This window comes from Hyperoodon ampullatus (genome assembly GCF_949752795.1).
Source record: "Hyperoodon ampullatus genome assembly, chromosome: 14".
Taxonomy (NCBI): Eukaryota; Metazoa; Chordata; class Mammalia; order Artiodactyla; family Ziphiidae; genus Hyperoodon; species Hyperoodon ampullatus.
In genome coordinates, this window is record NC_136927.1 from 84,925,332 (window position 1) to 84,942,043 (window position 16,712).

The window sequence follows — 16,712 nt, forward strand, 5'->3', positions numbered from 1 at the left end:
TCAGGGACGTTACGGCACCCAGACCGTTCACTTCACTTCACTTCATGAATGAATGATATAGAGTGACAGGACCTGGCTAAAGCCTTTGTTGATTGGAAAAGGTCTGTTAGCTTTACCTTTCCCAAGTGGCATAAAATATTCTTGGCAAGGCTGATTTTCTGTTTAGGCAGATCCATCCCTTCGCCGTCAATGAGAACACAGCCACAAAGATCATGGTTTTTCATTATCAGCAAGAAACAATGACTGAATGTATTAGGGCTGCAGCTGGAAAAAGAGAAGCTAGAACAGGACTCTCATCTCCCCATGTTGCTTCCTGGTCCCCGGTGGGCCAGTTGGTCCCTACTCTTCTAGAGATGAAGCCTCCGCAGTTTCAATGCCTCTGTGATCTTCAGGCATCATTTCATTGCACCTCCCTTGCAAGGGGGGGAGCAAAGGAAGAAGAGTCAAGACAGAAGGGGGAAGTGCACCCCCGTTCAGAAGTGGAAAAGTGGAACCCCGTTCGTCTGCAGAGCCCACCCAGTGCCCCGCCATCTACATCTCTTGATTAGGTTCCCTTGACACACGTCTGTCGCTTGAACTGTAATGTTTGTCATACTCATGACATGCTCCAAAAATGATGGACCTTTGAAAATGGTGATCCAGGAAGTTCATTCACACATGAGCACCATATATTTTGTGGTTGAATTTTCTGCTACTTTTCATCATTCAGATGGCAAGCAGGAATGGCCCAAAGCATATCAACGTCCAGCTACACAGACTCTGGGTCCTCGTTAGCATAGAAATCCTGTGAGCACTGGGCAGAACCTTTTAAGATGATACATATCATTGAGAGGATGCAACAGGCTTGGGAGGAAACGATACATGGGTGCGTTATCTTTTCTCATAGTGAGAAACAAGAAGATCAACCATGTGATGAGTTAGGAAAGAAAGGACCTGACAGGTGATAATTACAAAATGAATCCAGAAAGGAAGGACTTTGGGGGTTCTAACCCCCAAAGGGCATCTTTATGAAATGTTGTCTCCTTTTTTTTTCATAAAAATAGTCTCTCACTATTAAAATACAGTCGTTATTTAAAAAAAAATAGCAAGTTGGCGTCTATTTTCAAGTCCTTTTAATGAGGTTATTGCAGAAAAATGAGAAAGCAGAGAAAGACTCTGAAAAGCAGACTTAGCAGGAAGTTGTTTAAGAGACCACGAGCGCGTCCATCAAGAATGATGTAGAAAATATTGCCAAGAGAATTCATGTTGGCTCAGCAAGTAAACTACCCCTGAGGAAGCTGATTAATGTTTATCTACATCCACCCGAATGTCCGGGCTCCAGGGACCGCGGCAGGCCAGCTGAGATGAGCATGCAGGACCCACTCATTAAGGGCCCCCATCTTCCCCGGCTGTCCCTTTATTACTCTCGGTTCATTTATTCACTTTGAAATTATGATGGGGAATTGACGCCTCAAAGTGTGTGCCTTGTCATGACTGACTTCTCCTTGTTTGTGGAGAAATCAGGTGCACATCCACTGTTGCCCGGAACGAGGGCCGCTGTTTGGGTCCCGGCCCTGGGGCCGGAGCCGCACCAGCTGCTGTCAGCTCCCCTCCCACCTCCACCTCCCATCACCTGGGAACCCGGCCAGGGCTGCTGGATCCTCGGACTTTGCAAGAGAAGGTGTATATCACCAACTGTGGCTGCATCTGAGGCCTCAGAGTTCAGAGGCTACATTGAGTCACCAAATGGGCACTAAATGCCACCACCATCTCCTGGCACGGCCCACAGAACTCTCTGCCCACCGACGGTATTTACCAAACACGTGGATGACACCTCACTGGCCCAGCCAAGAAGGCTTCTCCTCCCTTCCCTCCCTCACCTCCTCAAGGCCCAGGGCACAACTGGCCTCCCGGGCCCGTCTCCAGCTGCCGTTTTGGACCCTTCCAGTCAAGGGACTTTCTGGACCCATCATCACCAACTTTGCCTCTTCCAAGGGCCTGTAGAAAATGGTCTGATGTTTCCAATTTGGGAGAATTTTGTTTCTGAGTGGGTTATTGCAAAGGGAGGTGGTATTGCTCTTGTGATGATGAAGCCCCTGCAAACAGCCACTGAGTGCCCTTGGGTGGAGGCTGCCTGGTCGCCCCCTGGTTAAGGACACTCGGTGTTTCTGCAGTTCCGTCTTCCAGGCCCTGGGAGAAGCCCAGGGAACAGCATCGCCGGGTGTAAATGAGCAAAGAGAGAGAAAACAGCCCCAACTCAAAGCCCCCATCCGATACTCCAAAACCTAGTGTCTGCCAAGGAGGGGACCCAGGGCAGTGAGGAAGTGGCTGCGTGGTGGCACCATCAGCGGTGACATAATGGGCACGGCACAAAACACAGCCCGGGGGCAGTTGAGGTAAGGGAGCTCCCAGCCCCCTGGGAAAGTGCGATACCCCCTCAAGGAGCCAGGGGAACACTCAGGCAGGGTTTCGCGTGGAGTCTAGTCCGCTCCCAATTCCGAGGGCTTTTTTTAAGCCAACACTTCCCCTCCGAGGCACTGCTCTGAAGGATTGGTACACAGTAACTTGCTGAACCCTCACGGTGGCCTTTGAGGTAGGGCAGGGGTGTCTGGCAATGTCCAGAGATATTTCCGGTTGTCACAGCTGGGTGAGGGGCTGACTGGCCTCTAGTAGAGGGTAGAGGCCAGGGAGGCTGCCAAACCCTTGAAGGGCCCAGGACAGCCCCCTCACTCAGCATGGCCCCAGGTGACTGTAGGGAGTATCCCTGAGGCAGGGCTGTATCATCAGCTCCATTTTCCAGGTGAGAAAAACACACAGAGGGGGGAAGTGACTGGTTCAAGGGCACACAGCTCAGAGACGGGCTGTGTGTCGGTGCAGGAAACCCCGGACCAGGCCGCTTCTCAGTTCCCACAAGGAAAAGACCACCCGTTCATTCTACCTGGAGTGCCTGCACCTCTCTACCGTCACGAGCCCTGTTTCTCCCCTCAGACCAGAGACCACCCTGGGATCAGAAGCCCTCTCTGAAGAGGCTGGAGGTCGAGCAGGTGGAGTGGAGACCTCTCGGCTCCTTGAATCAAGAGACTTGGAAAACCATCAAAAGCAAAAGCGGCGGTCAGAGAAAACCCCACCCTGCAGAGTTAACGCCAAGGGAGTTTGTGCCAAAGCTCAGCGAAGGCTTTTTGCCTAAACCTCACATTCTTGGATCATAAAAAGAGCAACATCTGCATTTTCATATATCTTAGCATTAATAATCCAAGAAGTCTGAATAATAAACATTTGGATAGGGCAAAGCTCTTCCCTCCCTCTTCCCCCATCAGACAGGGCCTGGTCTGCTGGTGGGATCTTTCTGGGGACCTCCTGCCAGGGGTGCGGATGCCAGCCAGGAGCCCAGCTGGGCATCGAGCTGGTCCACAGGTGTGAGGCCCTGATGGCAGATGTCACGCTGGGTTACCAAGGGGACTGTAGGTTTTATAAGTGCAGGGGTCCGTTTTATTTTTCCTTGATTCCACTAAGCTGGACAGTGACCACAGTCTGTTAAAAACCTTGCAAAAAGTAAGCCTCCCCAACAGCTGGGCTGTTCTGTACATTTAATCTCAGCCTGGAAGGAGGAGAGAGAAATGGCCTTGCTGGTAAACACCCGCTGCCGCTGACATATCCTGCAGAGTCTGGACCCACATCCCTCTTCCTGGAGTCCCCGCTCCCAAAGCCTGGGAATTATCCTTCTTTCAGAGAGATAGAGATTTTATTTCATCGTTAGAGTTCAGGATTAAAGGGTCTGGGAACAAGGATGAGGGGATTACTGTTTCCTTGCCCCATTTTGCTGACTTTCTGACGTGTGTGAGGACAGACCCCATAAAGGAAGGAGAAGATGGAATCCCCCTGATTCAGGAAAGATCTGGGGCCACAGTCCCCCCTTTTCAGCACTTTGCTCACACCCTAAACCTTGAAAAACAGTTCTCCTGCCCTCAAAACCCAGGCGAGAGTGGCATCTGTCCTATAGCTCCGATCACTGGCAGCCTGAGAAAGCGTTCCAGGGCCACCTTGAGCTGCCTGGCTGGAAAGCAGCCAAACCATCCAGAAACTTCTGGTCCCATTTACAACAGCTGTTGCCCAAAGCATCAAGCTGTTCTCTGTCTCCTGGTTTCCAGCCTCTTGCCTTCTGCTCCTCTTGGAATTCCCAGGTGACCCGCTGACCCCACGTCAAAGGGAATGATCCCAGGCCTTCAAAGGTGGCGTCTGAGCCGAGCCAGCCACATTTGGTGCCTCCCCGACCCTGGCTGGGGACCCAGGGGCTGACCCTGTCCAGCAAAGAGGGAGCCCACCTCGAGGCCTGGCTCCAGGCCTGGCCTCTTGGAGCCTTCAGATGTCACTCAGCAGCAATTAGGTGATTGGGAAGGTAGATTTGCTGACAATTAGTCCAAGGTTGGTAGTAAGAGGGAAATCGTCAGGCAGAGACTTCTTGTTTAGAAAGCTGTCTCTTCTCACCCCTGTTTTCTGTCCAGCTAATCAGCCACCCAGCACTCTCCCTCCAGCGTGCCAACTGGGAACCATCAAAGTCCCCCGGGTCCCTCACACTGTGCAGGCCCAGCCTCTCCAGGGGGCTCAGGTTTCCAGTCCTGAGGCTGGTTTCTGTCTAACTCAGGTGGTTCCATTTAACACGACAGAAGGACAGGAGGGCCCCAAGGCCACGGGGGCCTCCCCTGCCTGCGCCGCGTCAACGCCCGGCCCTGCGGGGCCTCAGCCCAGGCACCCTGGCCCCTTTAGAGGCCGGCACAGTCTCACCCTCCCCCCCTGCACGCACGGCACGACCAGGGGTCTTAGAAACGTCCTCTAAGATGGTACCTGGTGAGCCCCTTAAAGCTTTCCTCAAAAGGAACAGCCTCATCTGTGCCTGGAATAAAGCGAGTGTTTCTACAGCTGCTATGGTTAGACTTGGATGGAGGGTTTGTTTGTTTTGCTTTGTTTTGTTTGACTTCATTTTATGTGGGATTTATTAAACTGTTTTAATATTGAAGTATGATACTCAGATGGCAGTGCTTCTCAACCAAGGGTGGCTTTGCCTTCTAGGGAACGTTTGGTGATGTCTGGAGTCATTTTGGGTGTCACGTCTGGGGATGGGGGGATGCTGTTGGCATCTCGTGGATAGAGGCTCAGGAGGCTGCAGTGCACAGGGCAGTCCCCACTACAACGAGTAAGCTCGCGTCAAGTGTCAGTAGTGCTGAGGTTGAGATCTGGCCTGATGTACAGCCAAGTATGTAAATCTTAAGTGTACAGATCTTAAGGGTATCAGTCTTAAGACACATCCATGAATTTTCCGATATAGACATAACTGTATTAGTTTCTTAATGCTGCTGTAACGAATTACCACAAACTTAGTAGTTTAAAACAACACACATTTATTATTTTACAGTTCTAGAGGTCAGAAGTCCTAAAATCAAGGTGTCAGCAGGACTGCGTTCCTTCTGGCGGCTTTAGGAGAGAATTCCTTGTCCTTTCCAGTTTCCAGAAGCTGCCTGCATCCCCTGGCTCGTGGCTCCCTGCTCCAAAGCCAGCAATATAGCATCTTCCAATCTCTCTTTCTGTCTCTGACCATCCTGCGTGCCTCTTAAAAGGACCCTTCTGATGACACTGGGCCACCAGGATAATCTCCCCACTTCACGATCCTTAACTTCATTCCACCTGCAAAGTCCCCTTTGCCGTGAAAGATATCATACTCACAGATTCCGGGAATTAGGAGGTATTCTCTTTGGGGGTCGTTATTCACCCTCCCACACATATTCAGATCCAAATGGAAACCACCCCCATGACCCAGAAGGCTCCCATGTGCCCCTTCTCCTCAATGCCCACCCCCAGTACTATTCCAGCTTCTATCCCCGTTTTTTCTTAGGGTTAATGACTTTTAGAGAAAATCCCTCTTTATTAAAGGCTACGCATAAAATGTTAATACAGTTATGAAGAAACCCTAACATTTGGATCCCTAGAAAACTGCAGACAAATTCTTAGGCTGAGCATTCAAACCCAGCTTAGAAAGAACCAGAACTTAATTAGAGTGGGAAGCAGTTATTTTACAGCCAGAGATTCCCATGCATTGTGAACAAGAGGGGCAGGGGACAGAGGAGCAGGGGGATGGGATGCAAGTGCCAGTAATTAAATATATTCACAGGGCTTCCCTGGTGGTGCAGTGGTTGAGAGTCCGCCTGCCGATGCAGGGGACACGGGTTCGTGCCCCGGTCCGGGAAGATCCCATATGCCATGGAGCGGCTGGGCCCGTGAGCCATGGCTGTGGAGCCTGTGTGTTCGGAGCCTGTGCTCCGCAACGGGAGAGGCCACAACAGTGAGAGGCCCGCGTACCATACACGCACGCACACACAATGTATATATATATATGTATATATATATATATATATATATATACACACACACACACACACACATATATTTTCTCACAGCGGAGGAAATCGTGGTGGAATTTTTAAGATACTTAATATAGTTTTTTTAAGCTCCTAGCACTAATATACACATAGACCTCCTGAATGGGGGCGGGGTGGGGGGGTGTTGCTGGTCCCGAAGGTCTGGGACTACAGGCTTAAGGAAGGCAAGTTGCAAACATTCACACTTTTTCTCATTTATCCAACAATCCTGGAATCGGACTTTTAAGTCTAAGATAAAAAGCGGTTAGTCGTAGCCAGGAGGCGTGAGACAGGTCATCGAATGAGCAAAGTGTTTGCCAAGCAAAGGCTCGAACCCATGCCCAGTTCTAGAGGGGGCAGCATCATGACATGTCACGTGCTGACGTCCTGGTCTAGTGGTGATCCCAAAGGCAGGTTGAATTTCCCAGGGGACCATGGCTCCCTGCCTTCATGGGCTAGAGCTGATGCTCAGAAGAAATGTCTCCATTTTCTTATGTCTAGAGAGTCTTATGTCAAACAGCTCTCGAGACCTCCAAGTTTGGAAGTTGCTCCTGGGGGTGGGGGTAGGTAGTGAGTGCTCAGCCGAGGGTCCTTGTCCTTCCTCCCCGGTAAGACCCACATGCTCCAGCCATCCTGAGCCCTGCTTGCTGGTTTCCCTGCTGACATGTCCAGTTGGCCGCCTGCCTTTATGAACTCACCCTGAAATATACATATATTGTGTGCAGTCTTTCAAATGTTTTTTTTCTTATCAAAACAATAATAGCGGCACTACAAAACTAATAATCTGGCAGTAAATTCTTCCAGGAAATTTATTGCTAAGGTTGTATTTAAGAAATTGGTTATGCTATCCAATGAAGGGATGTACAATTAGACATTTAAGAGTAAAAGTCACAAAGGATTTAGATGGCGCCTCTTGGACGAAGGTTTCAAAGACTGTCTATCCTTTTCCCATCAAATGCTCTACAGATGGTTTCAGAGGCTGAGAAATGGCAGAGCTAAGTCTAAGGTCAACCATGAAGTCATCTGCGGCAAGAACTTATCTCATTGTTTCCTCGGCTGTTCCTTGTGGCGTTTGCTGCTGCCGGTTTTGTGTTTGGGAAGGTGTTTATCCCATTCTAGGGCCTGTGAGCTAGCTGAGTTCCTAAAGGTGGTTTGACCTTGACCTGCAGCTTCCATCAAGGTCAAGGTATTGCCAGACCAGCGGGGAATTAGGGAACGAGTAGAAGAAGAAGGGGAACTCTTGAGGACAGACATAAGGAAGAAAGTGAGAAAATGAGGTGGAAAAAATGACAGTATAAAGAATCCCATTTGCAGAAACCCGGGATGAAGATGCCCAAAGAGGGAAAAGTAAGAAATGGGTCCTGGAGAAAAAGTCCAAGGTGGTGGCCAGGGTGAAATCAGTCATAAGTGCAAGGTGGGTCTCCACCCTGGGGGATCTGTCCACGTGTTTGGGGACCGGGGATCGTGCACACACAGAATAATCCATCCCCAAGAGAGGAGCTGGACAACACTGCTTGTGGAATTCAGGGGAGAGAGACAGGGTTGGCACTGGTTCGGTCCAGTGCTGGAGAGCGGGGGGAGGGTCCTAAGGAGGGGAGATGTTTCCAGTGAGGCAGTGGAGGGTGGTCTGGGGGCTGCAAGTTTAGGTGGATGATAGGGGGGTCTTGAAAGCCAATGGGAAAATGCCATTTACTCAGCCCTTCCATCCGTATCTATAGAGCCCCCAAGCTCTGTGCGGGGGAGAGAGCCGGCCCTGCTCTGGGCATGTGGGAGCCACGCAAAGCCGATGGGCGAGGAAGCGTGTGTAGGAATCTGGGGTTTTAGAAGGAAGCTCGGGGACGCTTTTCTCCTTTCACCACCCACGGCTGTGTCTCCTACCATCCCTCTGGGTGTTGTCCGTGGGACACAGCTCTTAGTCTCACTGCCCCTGGATTCTGACCGTGACAGCATCAACTCCTGCCGCGGCAGGCACCACCCAGGAGCCACGTTCAGGCTCACTGTTTCTTTTATTCTTTCATTCCCGGGCCAGCCGGCTGCTCACAGCAGTGTCCGAGATGGACACTGCTCAGATTCTTGTGCTGTAGTTGGGGAAATGGAAGATTCATGAGCGGCAATAGGTGATGTGCCCAAGGCCGGCCAGCGTCACAGCCCAGGAGTCAAGCCCTGGATCAGCCCCTCAGGGGCCCTGTACCCGCTTCAGCTGAGTGTTCTCACGTGCCGAGGGAAACCTCTCTTCTGAGCTCCGTGACTGTCCTCTGCCCTTTGAAAGAACACAGGGCGGCCCTGCAGATGGAATGAAAATATCCAGCCTCACATGTCACCAGATTTCCTATCAAGCCTAGAGATGAAACAGCAGAAGATGCAAGCAGCAGAACCCAGAAAAAGAGAGGCAGGCTTAGCTGTATCACCCCTCTTTCTGCCCTACCCCATCCCTCCCTCTGCTTCCTGGGCCAAGTCCAAGCCTGTATCTGGGTACATTCTATCTCCTGGGTGAGAAAACCAGAGTCTGGAATGAAAATCAAGTTTATATCTGCCGTGCATGGGCTTTTCCTCCTGGCCTGTGTGATCCATCCACGTGGACCAGCTGCAGAGGGGCCGGGAGGAAGGGAGGCAGGCCTAGGCTTCTAGAAGGGGCTGCTTGCGGTAATGGGAAGGCGGCTTTGATAGTCCGTCCATCGAGGCTGTGAGGTGTCCCCGTTTCCCACTGTTCTAACATCAGCTTGTGGTTATACTTGTAGTGACTCCACCTGGGTCTTTCTGAAGATCGGCTGCCCCTGTGGCTTGGACCGTGTGTCCAGGATCCTTGGGAGAAGCTGGTTGGGTCAGCTCCGAGGAAAGGGAGATAGATGCCAGGCTTTCTGTGCACCTGGTGACCTCCGAACAGCCCCACTTCTTCCAAATGCCTTCAGAGCAGCTAGAAAGCCCACAGGAAACGCCCCCTCTAGTCTGTTGGGAGGCCTGGCGTTCTATAAGAGGATTTAAAATTTTTTGTTTGTTTGTTTGTTTTTTGAATCCTACGGGGAAATATGTCAAATGATGCTGACAAAGGGCTGGGAAGATGACTGGGCTGCACAGCTGGCCAGGACCCTAAAAGAAATGAAAAAGAAACAAGGGGAAATGATGGGAGATGATTGCAAAAACATTCTCTCCAAATTGAGGAGGAGGGATGGGGAGAAGAGAAAATGTAAGTTATTGGATGTTGGGGAAAGGGCAGGACGTGCCCTCATAAACGTCTTGCAAGAAAGCAAAGGAAGGAGTGTCTTTCTTGGACCCACAAAAGCTCGTGCACTCAGCAAGCTCCAGGGATATGGCCCAGTGGAATTCGGAGAGGAATCCGGATTCTACGAGCATCTGGTGTGGCAGGAGCTAACGACGAACAAGCACACGCCCTAACATGGAGCAGATGGGGCTTTGTTGGAGGAGAGAGCTGCTGCTTATATCCCGTGTCAGAGGTTTTGTAGGGTAACAATAATCACATCTTCCCTTCTGCTTTTCCCAAAGCACCCCGTCTTTGTAAATAGGTCAGCAGCGTGCGGATCCTCGGGCCCCACTTTGCAGACGGGAAACTCGAGGCTCAGCCCATGAGGCTGAAAGACCCACCCAGGTGGACAGAGGGAGAAGCAAGGGCAGAGCCAGGGGATTCCGAGTTCCCTAGAAGAAAAGCCTTCTAGGCTTTTCTGTGCCTTCCGTGCCACGATGCCTTGTCCCTGTTCTCCCCCAGAGGTTGGAAACTCTGGCCAGATGTGCTCCAGGATGCGTCCGAGGGGTCCGTCCCTCCTTCCCCTCTTCCTTCCTCCCGTCCATCAATTACTTGCATTTGAAAATCGGGCACATTCCTGTTGCAGTCCAGATACACAGCTTCTCTTGAAGAGTCAGGTCTGGCAGCAATGGCCGTGCTCCCCTGCGGTGCTGACCCTCAGACGGGGCTGGCATCCTCAGCCCATATCCCTCGTTTAGGATCTAGCCTCTGGTCTGCCCTCTCTTGGTGCCTGGGTGTGACTTCTGTGCTCTGCCAGGACCCACCTCTTTGGGGCAAGCACTCTCCCACACCTTCAAGGGAAACAAAGAAAGGAGATTGAGAGAACTGTCTGGGTAATTAAAGGGGGACATTTTAGCTCTTGCATGAATTTGGGGGGCACTAGGCAAAGATGGCTCCATGGGGGCACAAGCCAATCAGATTGCCACCATCCCCTCCGAGGTTTGAATTTACACCGAACAATTCAAGAGCTCATGGAATGGCTCAGCTCCAACTAGACTATGTCAGCTCCAGCTAACCTGTTGGATCATGGGGATGGTCTTTAAAAAAAAACACAAAACATTAATGGAAATCTCAGTGCCTGTCAACGGAAGACTGGCTAAATAAAATGAGACAGTGCACATGTCAGAACTCTAATGAGCAGTTAAAACAAAGGAACTACAGCTCGGTGGGCATATAGTTAAATAGACACACGACATAATAGTGTATAACAGGACTTGGTGAAGTGCCACCCACCACCTGTTTTTGTAAATAAAAAAAAAACCCATGCATGCTCATTTGTTTACATATTGCCTGGGGCTGCTTTCACACTGTAGCAGCAAAGCTGAGTAGCTGCAACGCAGGCCATATGGTCCACCACGCCGAAATGTTTATTAGCAGACCATTTCCAGGAAAAGTTAGCTCTACCTTATTTGCGGACATATGTAAATATAAATGCAAATATCTCAAATATTCCCTATAGACATATAGGAAATATAGACATATAGGAAATATATAGACATTTGGTTGAAAAGATATTGAAGTTCATGGTAGAGTCTGCCTCTAAGTGGGAGTCCAAAGACAGAGAATAAATACACAAAATTTTCTCCATCCTAAAATTCCATTTCTTTAGTTAAAAAAAATATTTGGGGCAATATGAAGAAATGTTCGCAACTGTCAGATTTCAGTGGAGGGTTCACAGGTGTTTGTTTTATTAGTCTTTGAACTTTTCTGCCTTTCAAATGTTTAAAATAAAAATTATTTCATAAAAGAACAAAAAAAGTTTTAGGAATGGAGTAATTCCATCTACATAATAAAAATCCTAGAGTGACATTGTAATTATATGTTTAAAATGATCTACCATAGCTCTCTTCTTAAATACTCAATGTACGATCCTCAGGTTTTAGTCTAAACTATTTGGGAAGAAAGGATTTCAGTTTCAGGTTTTCTTACACTTGTATATTTTACAAATTCCCTTCTATAGCTTTATACATAGTTTCTAGGTACAACCGACAAATTCACTTAGTCCAGGCACCAATTTTCCCCTCCTGGTCCTGTTTTATTTTCCCTCAACACAGAAGCAACGTATAGACCCATCCAAGAGGAACAACTCAATTATGTAACCAGTGCCTTCCAACATGTAAATACCCCGTCTAGGAATCCAGGAAAAATAACCAGCCTTGTCCCAGTTACTCAAATCACACGGACAATTTACGTCCGTGAATTGGAATTTCGATTTGATCTCACAGTTTACATGTAGAGGCCAAGGCACATTATAGGGGGAGAGAGAGGGCGGCTGACCAAGTTGAGAATTGGAATTAAAGCAATGGGAAATGGACACAGACTGACGGATGCCAAGCTAAAGCCAGGTGCTGGCTTTGGGCAGGTGGCCCGGGAAGCCTGGCTCCCGCCCCTGGGGCAGGCTGTGAACAACTTGAGGGACCGGTGGGCGGCATGATTTGGAGTCTCTAATTGTTCCGTCTCTGGCCCTTTTCACCCAAGGGGTTGCTCGTGGGGTCTGGAAATTTCAGCGGAATACGTCCTCTTCCGTACCTGAAGGAGGGATGATTCGAAAAAGGCAGAGCAGCCAAGTGGGCGTCTTTTGAAAACAGACTTCTGGAATTTCCCAGACTTCTTGCAAATAATCCACACTACTTTGTCAGGGTGGAAAAACCTGAAATTCTTCCTCCTCTGTCTGGAATATATACAGTAAAGTCTTTGTGACTTGGCAGGGCGTGCCTGGCCGGGAAGACCTCTGTTCTTGGCTGGGCCGTGCAGCAGTGAACTCGGTCACCTCAAGGAGATCAGGCACCTCTGGGGACCTCTGCCTGCTGGGCCGTGGGGTCGGGAGGCTGGGGGAGGGCTGGGAGGCCCAGCCTTTGTCCTTAGATTTCTCGAAAGTCAGATGACCTTGGACGTGGCACGTGATCACTGCAGATGTGGCAGGTGGCTGGGTGGGCGGCCAGCTGCTGCAAGGCCCGGAGAGAAAGCAAAGGAGGGTCGGAGAGGCTGAGTAACAGGCTTGGAGTCGGGGTGGGAAGGGCCCCTTCCCCTGGAGAGTGTGGCCTGTAGCCTCTCCCAAGACTCTGTGGCCCCACAGCGCCAGGGCCTCACGGCTGTCTGGCTGGGCTACAAATGGGGTCTGTGCCCTGCTGGACCCGCTCTTCCCCCAGCCTGAAATGTCCACCCCTGCTTCCAACCTGCCTGAGAGCTCCCAGACCCGTCTCCCAGCTCCCGTCTCCCTGGCCGATCTCGTTTGATGCCCCCTGAGAAGCTTTTAGGAGAATGAACGTGGGCGTAAACCCAGGCTCGGTTCCCATCTCTCCCTCTCGCTAGCTCTGCAAACTTCTGAAGTTTCTACCTACCTTCTCCAAGGCCCCGGCTCCTCGTACGGGAAACAGAGATGATCACAGTGTCCTCGGTGCAGGGACCTGGCAAAGATTGGGGACACCAGGACCAGAGCTGTGAAGGGGGGCGGGACTGTTGCCAGCCTTCCCCTGCCGACCGCAGGTCGAGGTCCTGCCTTTCTCCTCCTAAAGCCCCTGCCTCTTCGGCTTCTCTCGGGCTCTGGTCACTGTGCACCCCGTCACCCCTCACCCTGGCACCGATCTTGAAGACACAAAGCGGGGCCGCCACACCCTGCAGTAACTCCGTTCACTCATACAGGGCGCACCTCCTCGGCCCCAGCGCCGTTCTCACACAGGGAAAATGGCCTCGACCAAGGAGACAAGCGCCTTATGGAGGTTGCGTGTCAGTGGGGAAGGCAGTAGAAGAACTGCAAAGAAAATACAGGCAGTGATTGAGGCCTGGACTGCAAGGACACCGGATAGTGGGTGGGAGTGATGAGCAGGTGCTCTCAGCAGGCCACCCGAGGAGGACATGGCTTTGAGGCTGAGACCTGGCCGACCAGAGGGTGACAGGTGGCCATCAGAAGAGAGATGTTTCTGGCTGGCAGAGGGAACAGCTGGTGCAAAGGCCCAGTGGCTGGAGGGAGCGGTGCAGTGTGAACACTGACCGCAGGTCTGGAGGGAGGGAGAGGGGTGAGGAAGAAGGGGGTGGGCAGTAGGGGTCAAACTGGAGCATGCTGGGGACCACTTGGGAAGTCTGAGTTCCGGCTTAGAAACAGCATCGCTGCTTCGGGATGGAAAAGGAGCTGAGGGACAGGGTGACAAGGAATGAGTCTTTTCTCCACCTCCGCTGCCCTGTACTGGGGAGAATGGGGACCATTTTCTAATTTAAGTTCCAGCTAAATTAAACTAATTTGGCTTCATGGAACCTAAGCATTAATGGTCAGTCCAATGACCCCAACACAGCGAAATATGAAGGAACCAGAAAGCCCTCGCACAGAGGAGATCATAGAAAATGCTTATGGGTTCAGACCTGCTCAGCCTCAGCTGGGTTTTAATAGAATAAACACATTGGGGAACTCTTTCATATTTCCCTTTCTCAAAACAAAACAAAAAAACCCCTGAAATGTGCCACCCGGTTCCTATTGAGAAGTGCACAGGCTCCCGGAGCTGTTCTGAATGCGTGTTACTGCATTATCGCGGTGTCTCATAAATCCCTCCCGAACAAAGCTACAGCTCTTTAGGGGAAGGTTGACCGTAATTTAATTATTGAGAATTACTTTAAGATTCATGTTTTTCCTCATATTACTGAAAAGTAATCATTGTTACAATGAAGACCGCATGTGTCTCGGATCTAATTATTAAATCGTTATATTGTTTTATAATTCCTATTAGCTGCTTTGGCTAAAGGGTCAGATGAAAAAAGGCAGAAGGATTTTTTTTTTCTTTTTCGCTCTGACGTTTTAATTTCTCTCCATACCCTTCGCTCCAGCCCGAGGAATGGCAGAGTGAGGACCAAACTGGCACAGCCAGGGGCCCGGGCTTGGCCTTGGTGGTTGTAGGGCCCTGGAAGGACACAGCTGGGGCCCCTGACAGCTGGGAACAGGTCAAGGGTCTCCAGCATTGGCCCTGACCATTGGTGAGAGGCACTCCCAGGGCCAAGTCTAGGTGCCTTTTTTTTTTTTTTAACATTCTTTTTCAGTTAAAAAAAATTATTTATTCTTTTTAATTGAAGTATAGTTGATTTACAATGTTGGGTTAGTTTTAGGTGTACAGCAAAGTGACTCAGTTATATACGTATATTTTTTTTCAGATTCTTTTCCATGTAGGTTATTACAATATACTGAGTATAGTTTCCTGTGCTCTACGGTAGGTGCTCGGCACCGTTTCTGATTGGCCCTTCTTGTCTGGGTCTTATCATTGGATCTGCCTGTGAACACTGAGGCCCCGCAGGTCCTCCCCTTAGGCCTACCTGCTTTCCGCGAAGTCCTCTAAAAGGTCAAAACAAAGCAGTAATGGTGGACTAAGTAACTGTTTGACTCCATAGCATTTCAGCCAGGGGGCTGCAAGTTGCTTTACTCGTAATACAGTTGAAGTTACCAGATCAGGATGAACAAGACCCATGTGCCTCAAAATACAAAATAAAACATCACAAGAAACTTGTAAAGACAAATTAAGGTAATCTATGACTGTTTTTGTGAGTCAAATTCCAAATCATTGTAAAAGCCGGATTATCAACTTCTTTCCAAAACTTTTTGCAGCCAGAAAATCTCCTGGGTGGCGATGTGTGCTGTGCTGGGGCTCAGGGTGGCACTTGCCCCCTGGGCCAGGGCTCTGGGCTCAGAGCGGTTGGTTGGGAAACACCGCCCCCACCGCCCCGTGTATTGCTGATGGGGCCTGAGTGTTCCCCTGGAGCCATGTATTGTCAGGCTGCAAACAGGGGGAGGTCACTCCGTTGTGGCCCCCGAGTGGAGCCCGGCTGCTGCCCCACCCACTGTGTCTGCAGGACCTGGAGGGGATGTCTGAACCTCTGATGGTTCGACACCCAGGATCACGCTCAGCTTTGCCATTTCTTCAGACCCGTGCACTGCCCTTTACTGAGCATTCAAACAGTAGGTGCTTTAGTGCTTCTGGACCCAAATGACCGCAGTTCCGTCTGGGGCCACGGGTCCTGCTCTTCCCACACATTTCCATCCTCTTTTTTTTTTTTTTTTTGCGGTACGCGGGCCTCTCACTGTTGCGGCCTCTCCTGTTGCGGAGCACAGGCTCCGGATGTGCAGGCCCAGCGGCCATGGCTCACGGGCCCAGCCGCTCCGCGGCATGTGGGATCTTCCCGGACCGGGGCATGAACCCGCGTCCCCTGCATCGGCAGGCGGACTCTCAACCACTGCGCCACCAGGGAAGCCCTCCATCCTCTTGAGTCAGCCAACGTTGAGTATCCCCCAAGGAAAGCAGCCGTCATCTTTGGAGTTGAGAACTTCAACTCTTCCCTGTTTTTTCAGGAATCCTTTGGAACCAAGAGGGATCACACCATGAAGGAATGCTGAAGAACCTTAAAATTCTTTCTCTCTACAGACTACACCTCTTGCAAGCCCCTAATTATCATTAAACGCTGTAATCCTTGCATCTGGAGCCCTTTCCCTGGTGAGAAAGTGGCAGTGCCTGACCCTTAGCTGGAGGGACTCATTCATTCATTCACCCACTCACTCAGATTAAAAAAAATTTTTTTTATTAAAGTATAGTTGATTTACAGTGTTGTGTTAATTACTGTTGTACAGCAAAGTGACTCAGTTATACATATATATACATTATTTTTCATATTCTTTTCCATTGTGGTTTATCACAGGATATTGAGTATAGTTCCCTGTGCTGTACAGTAGGACCTTGTTGTTTATGCATCCTATTTATAATAGCTTGCATCTGCTAATCCCAAGACTCACTCAGATTTTTAGAAAGCAACTACACACGTCCCTCAGATTTATACGTGCTGGGTGATGTGGAACGAGATAGGTCCCTGCTGTCATGGAACCCACTGCCCACAGGGAGCCTGCCAGTGCTGAGTGAGGTGGGCCCGGGGGCGAGGGTGTCCTGGCTGCATGCTGGCATCGCAGCACCAGATCTCCCGGCAGAAGGAGATCATCAGGCAAGAGGAACGAGGTTGGAGGGAATGAAGGGAAATGATCCAGGCCGGGGGAACGGCATGGGTGGCAGCCAGGAGGCTGGAGGTGCGTTTGAGAACCT